The sequence below is a fragment of the Hippopotamus amphibius genome, chromosome 1 (assembly GCF_030028045.1).
Source record: "Hippopotamus amphibius kiboko isolate mHipAmp2 chromosome 1, mHipAmp2.hap2, whole genome shotgun sequence".
NCBI classification, from domain to species: Eukaryota; Metazoa; Chordata; class Mammalia; order Artiodactyla; family Hippopotamidae; genus Hippopotamus; species Hippopotamus amphibius.
Window position 1 is genome coordinate 74,730,895 of NC_080186.1, and position 6,871 is coordinate 74,737,765.

Genomic DNA, 6,871 nt, shown 5'->3' on the forward strand with positions numbered 1-6,871 from the left:
AAACGGAGCAACCTGAAATTGTATGCTTCCTGACGTTGTATACAACACCATCAATAAAGCATTTTTGTAAGAAAATAATGAACTTTAATTCCATCAAACCTTTAGATTTAACCACCAATTTATATGAAGAACACACACATACACACACAAAGAGGGGAAAAAGAAGGGGTTAAACAATACCACAACTGATTAGTCAAATCTAGATCATGGAAAATTTTTGAGGAAAAATGATCCTATTTGTTCAACACATAAATTGCAAAAGCAAACAAACAAATAAACAAAACCCAACAACAATACCAGAGATCATTACAGAGTTAATTTCTTATCTATTAGAGACACACACTGAAGCACTTAGCGGTAAAATGATATATGAATTTTCTTTAAAATATTATAGTAAACAAAATAAATATCAGCATAGACGAAATAGAAGCACTAAAATAATGATCACTGTAGAAGTTGGCTGATGGGATTTACTTGGGTTCATTTTAACATTCTTTCTACTTTTTTGTATCCATTGAAAAAAACATGGAAATAATTCTGGAAGGTAGTTTGTAAAATGCCAGTGGTACAAGTCCTCACATTTCTATATATACTATTCTATATAAACAGTCGTCAAGAATGTTCAGTGCTAATTGTGGCATTCTACAAGAAAAGACTATGAAAAAACCTGAATATCCAAAAATGGAGTATTAGTTAAATAGAATACACATATATCACTCATTAGAAATCATAACTTGAACAATTATTCACATTGGCTAAAAACAGGGTTTTGAAGTTAGACAGGTTCAAATCACATATGTCACCTGTCAGCTGCGCACCCTTGTATAAGTCACCTAACCCATGTAAGCCTCAACTTCTTCATCCATAAAATGGTAAGTGTAACAGTACTTATATTGAGATATTTTTAGGGTTAAGCATTATTAGTGTTTATTTCTGGGTAGTAGGATCACTGTTGATTTTTCCTTCCTTATAGTTTTAGATTTTTCTACTCTTTCTCTGCTTGTCTCTCTCTCTGTTTTTCTCTGTATGTATAAATATAAAAGATTAACTCACAATTTTTATAGACTCATAAATTTATCTAACCTTTTGATTTCATACAGTAAAAATTTTCCTTTGGCTAAGAAGAAATATTAAATATGTAAATATTAACATAGTGAATCATTTTCTACTATTGTTCTGTCTGATTAATCATCTTGATGAATATGTAGAAGTGGGTTAGATTTGAATATTCAGAAGATAAGATATCATGTTATTGGGATGAATGTACGGAATAGAAGCAATTTTTTAAGAATTGTAAGAAAACAAGGCTGTACAGCAAAAACTGGCACAACAGTGTAAAGCAATTATATTCCAATAAAGAGCTTTAAAAAAAAACATAACTGTTTCATTGTGTCATGCTGTGATGAGTGAACACTATACATATACAGTTCAGTGTACCAAACAATTTAAAAGCTTCAATAATAGCTCTGAAAATATTAATAGATGCCTGTTAATACCGATAATGGTATCTTCAAATTCTATGTCATATATATCATTCAAGATAATTCAATAAAGGTATAATAAATTTTACTGAAAACTTAAAAAAAAAGAAAGAAAGCAAGGCTGGCCCAAGTTCAAATCGCAAAGCCCATGGTCTCCCTCCGTTCTCCTTTCTCTGTTTTTACAAACTAGTTCTTTTCTTTCCCAACTAAAAAGCTTAATGTTTTCATGCTGCCTCTGCTGACTGTCAAATACTCCATTATCTTGAAATGTTTCCTATGAAGAAATACCAATTTTATAAATATCATGTCATATTAGACTACATGAACACGTTTTCTGCTATGTATCATTAAGTTAAAGATACATATGGCAACTTAGGGAAAATTCCAGTTCTTATTTTAAAGCTATTTGGGTAAAATATTTGTAGAATATAAGATCTCTGAGGGCAGCGTTCTTGTATCTCTATCACCCAACAAAATGTCCAGTATGCTGAAAACACTGAACGAATATTTATTAAATTTGTTGAGGAAACTGAAAAGAAAGTAAGTTAGGGACTGAATGTGGCAAGGTGACTGTTCTGTCACATTTTTTGAGTTATTTTAAGGTGTTGTGGGTGCTGACTGGCTGAGCAGGACTCTACTTGCCTGCCTGGCAGAGCCACTGCCTCCCGTGACCACCTCCACAGAGCCAGTGAGTGAGCGCAACAGAGCTTCAGCTGTGGTCTCAGAAGTCTCAGGTGGCAGAAGATGATGCCACAGTCTTTAGGGGTGAGGGTCATGCCAACAGCTTTGCAGAGCCTTGGAAAGTGAGGAGGAGGGTGGTGGCCAAAGCAGAAGATGGCCAAAGAAAGGTACCTTAAAGAGTCCTTTCAAATTAGTCTTGAAGATACAAAGAAATGAAAGAGGAAAGGAATGAAAACTTCATAGAGATTGGCAAAGCCAAGTCATTTGTAGTTAGGCCATGCCGAATAATCACCAACATTTCTACACTGTTGAAAAATTACCTGGAGTATAATAAAATATTAGTATTAGACAATGAAAAATACAACAATTTCTGAGCTCAGAAAAGAATGTTACCACCTTGAATGTCGGCTATTTCCTTTGAAAGAAAAATGTATTTCAGAACAAAGAGAAGAACCTGCTCAAAACCAGCAGGTATGTCCCTTTAGCATGAACTCCAACAGTAATGATGACTCCAAGGACTTATTTGTGAGGGGTTTTACCTCAAGTTTCTCTTCAGGAAGTGGGCTTTTCAGAACAAGAAGAATCATTATAAACAGAAGAGCCAATACCAGCTACTCCTCAAGACAGACAGATTTGATTTTGAATATTCTAGTTCAGGTCAACATAATTTACTAACAGCGTCCTTTATAGAACTCCATTCTTCCATGGCAGTGTAAAGAAAAGTGGTAACAATTTTGGTAATTTGATACCATGGGTGACTTTGAAAGAAGTCATTAATCAAGGGCTTTTTTTTTAATTGGAAAGAATTATATTTGCAGATTCACCTAGAAAGAGTTACTAACATAAAAGAAGTTATTTTTGAGCCTAAATTTGAACAAACTAAACCTAACCTTAGAGATTCACATGAAAGAAAAAGATAAAAGAAAAGCTAACATAAAGAGAAAATCAAACTGTATATTAAGGTATAGAGGGAGGGAAAAAAGCGAAAATTAAACAACTACCAAAAAATCTCTCTCTAAAAATATTTGGATGGCTCTGTCAGTTTTAGTAATGCTTACATTTGTCATTTGGTATTATGTTACTCCTTTCTGACAAAATAAAATGAGAAATGATTCTAAAAAGAGAAGAGAATGAATCTGAAATAAGCACTAGTGAAGTAAGTCTAGGAGAGGACAGTGATGACTTTCGTTTGCCTTTCAAACCACTTGCTAGTACAGTCAAAATTTTGCCAACTAATCAGATAGAAGCCCCATCACCAGGTCTCCATCTAAAAGCACTAAAACATACTGATGAAATAATGACTGACAAACCAACACAAACTCTTATCAGTGCACCACCTGAAACTTTTCAGTCACCTCATCTTATTCTGAAGGATATCACCAATGTCTATTTGTCTCCTGTAGTGAGAAACCAAAAAATCAATTTTTTTTTCCAAAAAAGAATAAAGAAAGCCCAGCATTGACCTTGCCTAAGTGTAGGTGCCTAGTCAGGGTGAACTATCAGGCTCTAACTCATTTTGAAACTAAAATGAGGGGAACTTTTTAGATCTGTGTTTCTTGAAATCTCCCATTTTCCAACATTTAAAAAAACACAACTCAAAAAAAAAAAATCAATCAAATATAATGATGCTTTCGTGGGATGGATGTTGTTGAAATTTGTCCTACACCTCTCTCTCTCTCCTTTGCTCAAAGAGAGAATCTGTAAGATAGTACATAAACGGGTCAAAGTGCCATGGACATTTCTTCAAAATTATTCTGAAAATATGTTGTTTCACCTTAAGCCCTTTAATAAATTTAGGCTGATTTTTTTTCTTTCAAATCGCTGGAATTGAGTATTAAAATAGTATAGATTTCTTACACTGCCTAAACCCTTAATTATAATCAAAATATACATTATGCTTACTTTATTAGAAGCCAATAAGATGTTTTAATTATGTTTTGCAAACTGCATTTTTTAAAGTCAGAGATATGATAGTGAGTAACTTTTGAAGATGGATGGAGGAGCTTTTGACACTCTTTACTACAATATTTGAGTAAAGTAACTCCTTGATATTCAGAGTAGGATACACCCTAAGTTGCTTGTGAACCCCCTATACTACTGTTGTATTTAATTTCTCAAATACAGTCGAGCCATGAATAACATCGAGGTTAATCAGCCTATAATTTATAGTTTACCCTCTTTATCCAGAGTTCCTCCACATCCACAGATTCAACCAACCACATATGGTGTAATAAGCTGAAAAAATATCAGCTTATAAGTGGACCAGTGCAGTTCAAACCCACCTTGTTCAAGGGTTAACTGTAAAATCTATTTGAGATCATGATAAGAGAATTGATGGTTTCTTAAGATCAGGGACTAGATAAGTGACTAGATCTGAACTAGCTCTAAAGTACATTGTTTAGAGTAATGCCTCAGTAAAATCAGAAACGTTAAATGTGTGAATTCCAAGGGCATTTTGTACTTGCTTTATATAAAGTTTTCCATTAACCACATGAGAGGGAATTATTCAGTTCAAAGAGTTTGAGACATATACAGACACATCTGTATATATATATATATATATATCTTTAGTTTTTAAAGCAACTGTAGTTTGTCCCTTCAAAAATAAAATTCTTTATTAGATAAAACAGTAACTTTGAGTTTAACTTACAATTTAATATTTAGAGAGTATTGCTCTAGCTCTTTGGCTTAGCACTGAGATCGTTCCCTACATCTTGGCACAGTTATTTTTCCAGCCATAATTCTCAGTGAGCCCTATATTCTAGTCAAAGTCAATTTTCATTCTAAATAAATAAATAAGAAGAGCTCATGTCCTGCTACTTGTTATGTGTGTTTTTCCATACCACATCTTTACCTTGTCTTGGACTAGTGCAATCCTTTTCATCGTTCAAGACCCACACTGAACATAAACTTTTGTAGGGACTATCCTCTAGTACCTAGAGTCAGGGACCAGTTGATGTCCCTATCTAAACAGAACTACAGTCATATGGCAACTAAACCACGTATCTCAATTGCAATTATTGGTATACACATTCCATCCCTCTAATAGACCTAATGACTTCCAAGGAAGACATTTTGTCCTATTAATTTTGGCATCCTCAACTGTATGTAGTCAAGTGCCTTGCACAAAGCAAATTGTCAATAGCTTTATTGAATGCATTTTGCATATTTAATAGAACAGTCCAGTTCTGTCAGGACAATCATCTTCACTAAGTTAAGAAGATACCTGCCTAGGCAGCCAATCATTCTGATGCCCAATGGGGTACCATATGTCAAAACCAGATTGCTCTCACACATTTACTGAGTGACTGATTTTTAATATTTTTCTTACATATACATGATGTGTCTTTTTTACCTCGTTGGCATAACACCATGAGTAGTAAATAGTTTAATTTTCTTTTACAGAGTAGATACTATTTAATTTGTATTATTTTATCTCTCTAATCCTACAGTGGCAGGAAGTTTCTCAGAGCCATCCTAATACCTGCTACCTCACCTAATGCTAGCAAATACAGGGGATTGTGATAAAAATATTGGTAGATTCATACCTACTTATAAAGTAATTACAACAAAGCCCGTAAAACAATAAAAAGTTATGCCAAGACATGATAGTCCTTCACCAAAACCTAATCTATCATGTATATTATTCTCTTGGGGTCCTGCTCTCTGCTAGAGCTAATCCAATAAACCAAATCACTAAATCAAGTTAAGGTTTTAATGACTTAATGTTTTTCTAGTTCCAAATAGCATCTTAATCTTAACAGAGGACTTCTATAATTCATCTGCTTCTCACCAATAGAGAGGATTATTTAGGGATTTTGCAAGTTGTAAATTATTTTAAAGGGCCAATATAGAGTGTCCCATTATTTTTTATAGACACATTTAAAATGAAAAACAATTTTGTTTTGAAGGGCCAAAGTAAAATTGTGGTATTTAGCCCTGTGGCCTAGAATTAAATTTGGAATGATTCTGCCAAATATAATAAAATTAGTAAACTGTATAATTTTCAAGGGGCTTGGAATTTTAGACTTTGAACTTGAAAATAGCATATCCACCTATGTAAAGTCCCAGAAATAGCAACATGGAAGTCATAATATGTATTCTAAAAAAGTCCCTGATACATATTTCCTAGCCCCCAGGTCCAAAGAAAAGGAAAAAAAAAATATCTTAAAATATTCAAGAGCTTGATAAGGCAAAAAAAAGCAATTTATAAAGTTGATGTAAATAAATTAAAATACTGTTCATATGTTTGAAAAGTGATTCATTTCTTTTCTAACCAAATTAAATCAAACTGATAAGGGTACAGAAAGAAAAAGGCACAAGCAGAGCAATTACAGGGGGACTGGTTATTATGCTTCCTAACCTGTCATCCACATTCTGGTATCCCAAAGAATATACAATGAATTTAAATATAAGCATAATCAGAAATTTGAAGATTATTAAAGACATACTACATAAGAATAAAAAGATATTAGAGTTGTGTGATATAAAACATCTAGCTCCTAGGATCTAAAAAGCAATAAATGAAACCAAAATTGCTACCTATGTTTTGCTTAAAAATCTGTTTCCATTAGTTTTTTGGATTAAGATATGAGTCAAACAGAGGTTATAATGTGTAGAAAATATCTGGGAGAATGGCATTCCAGTAATTAAACATAACTAATATGGATTATGGCAAACGTAGGAGTTACATTTTTATGTAATGAAAA

General features: G+C 33.2%; 1 pseudogene; it reads left to right on the top strand.

The window, feature by feature from the left end:
- The first annotated feature begins 2,315 nt into the window (after positions 1-2,315).
- On the top strand, positions 2,316-3,707 carry LOC130829715 (shugoshin 1-like; annotated as a pseudogene).
- The last annotated feature ends 3,164 nt before the right edge of the window (positions 3,708-6,871 follow it).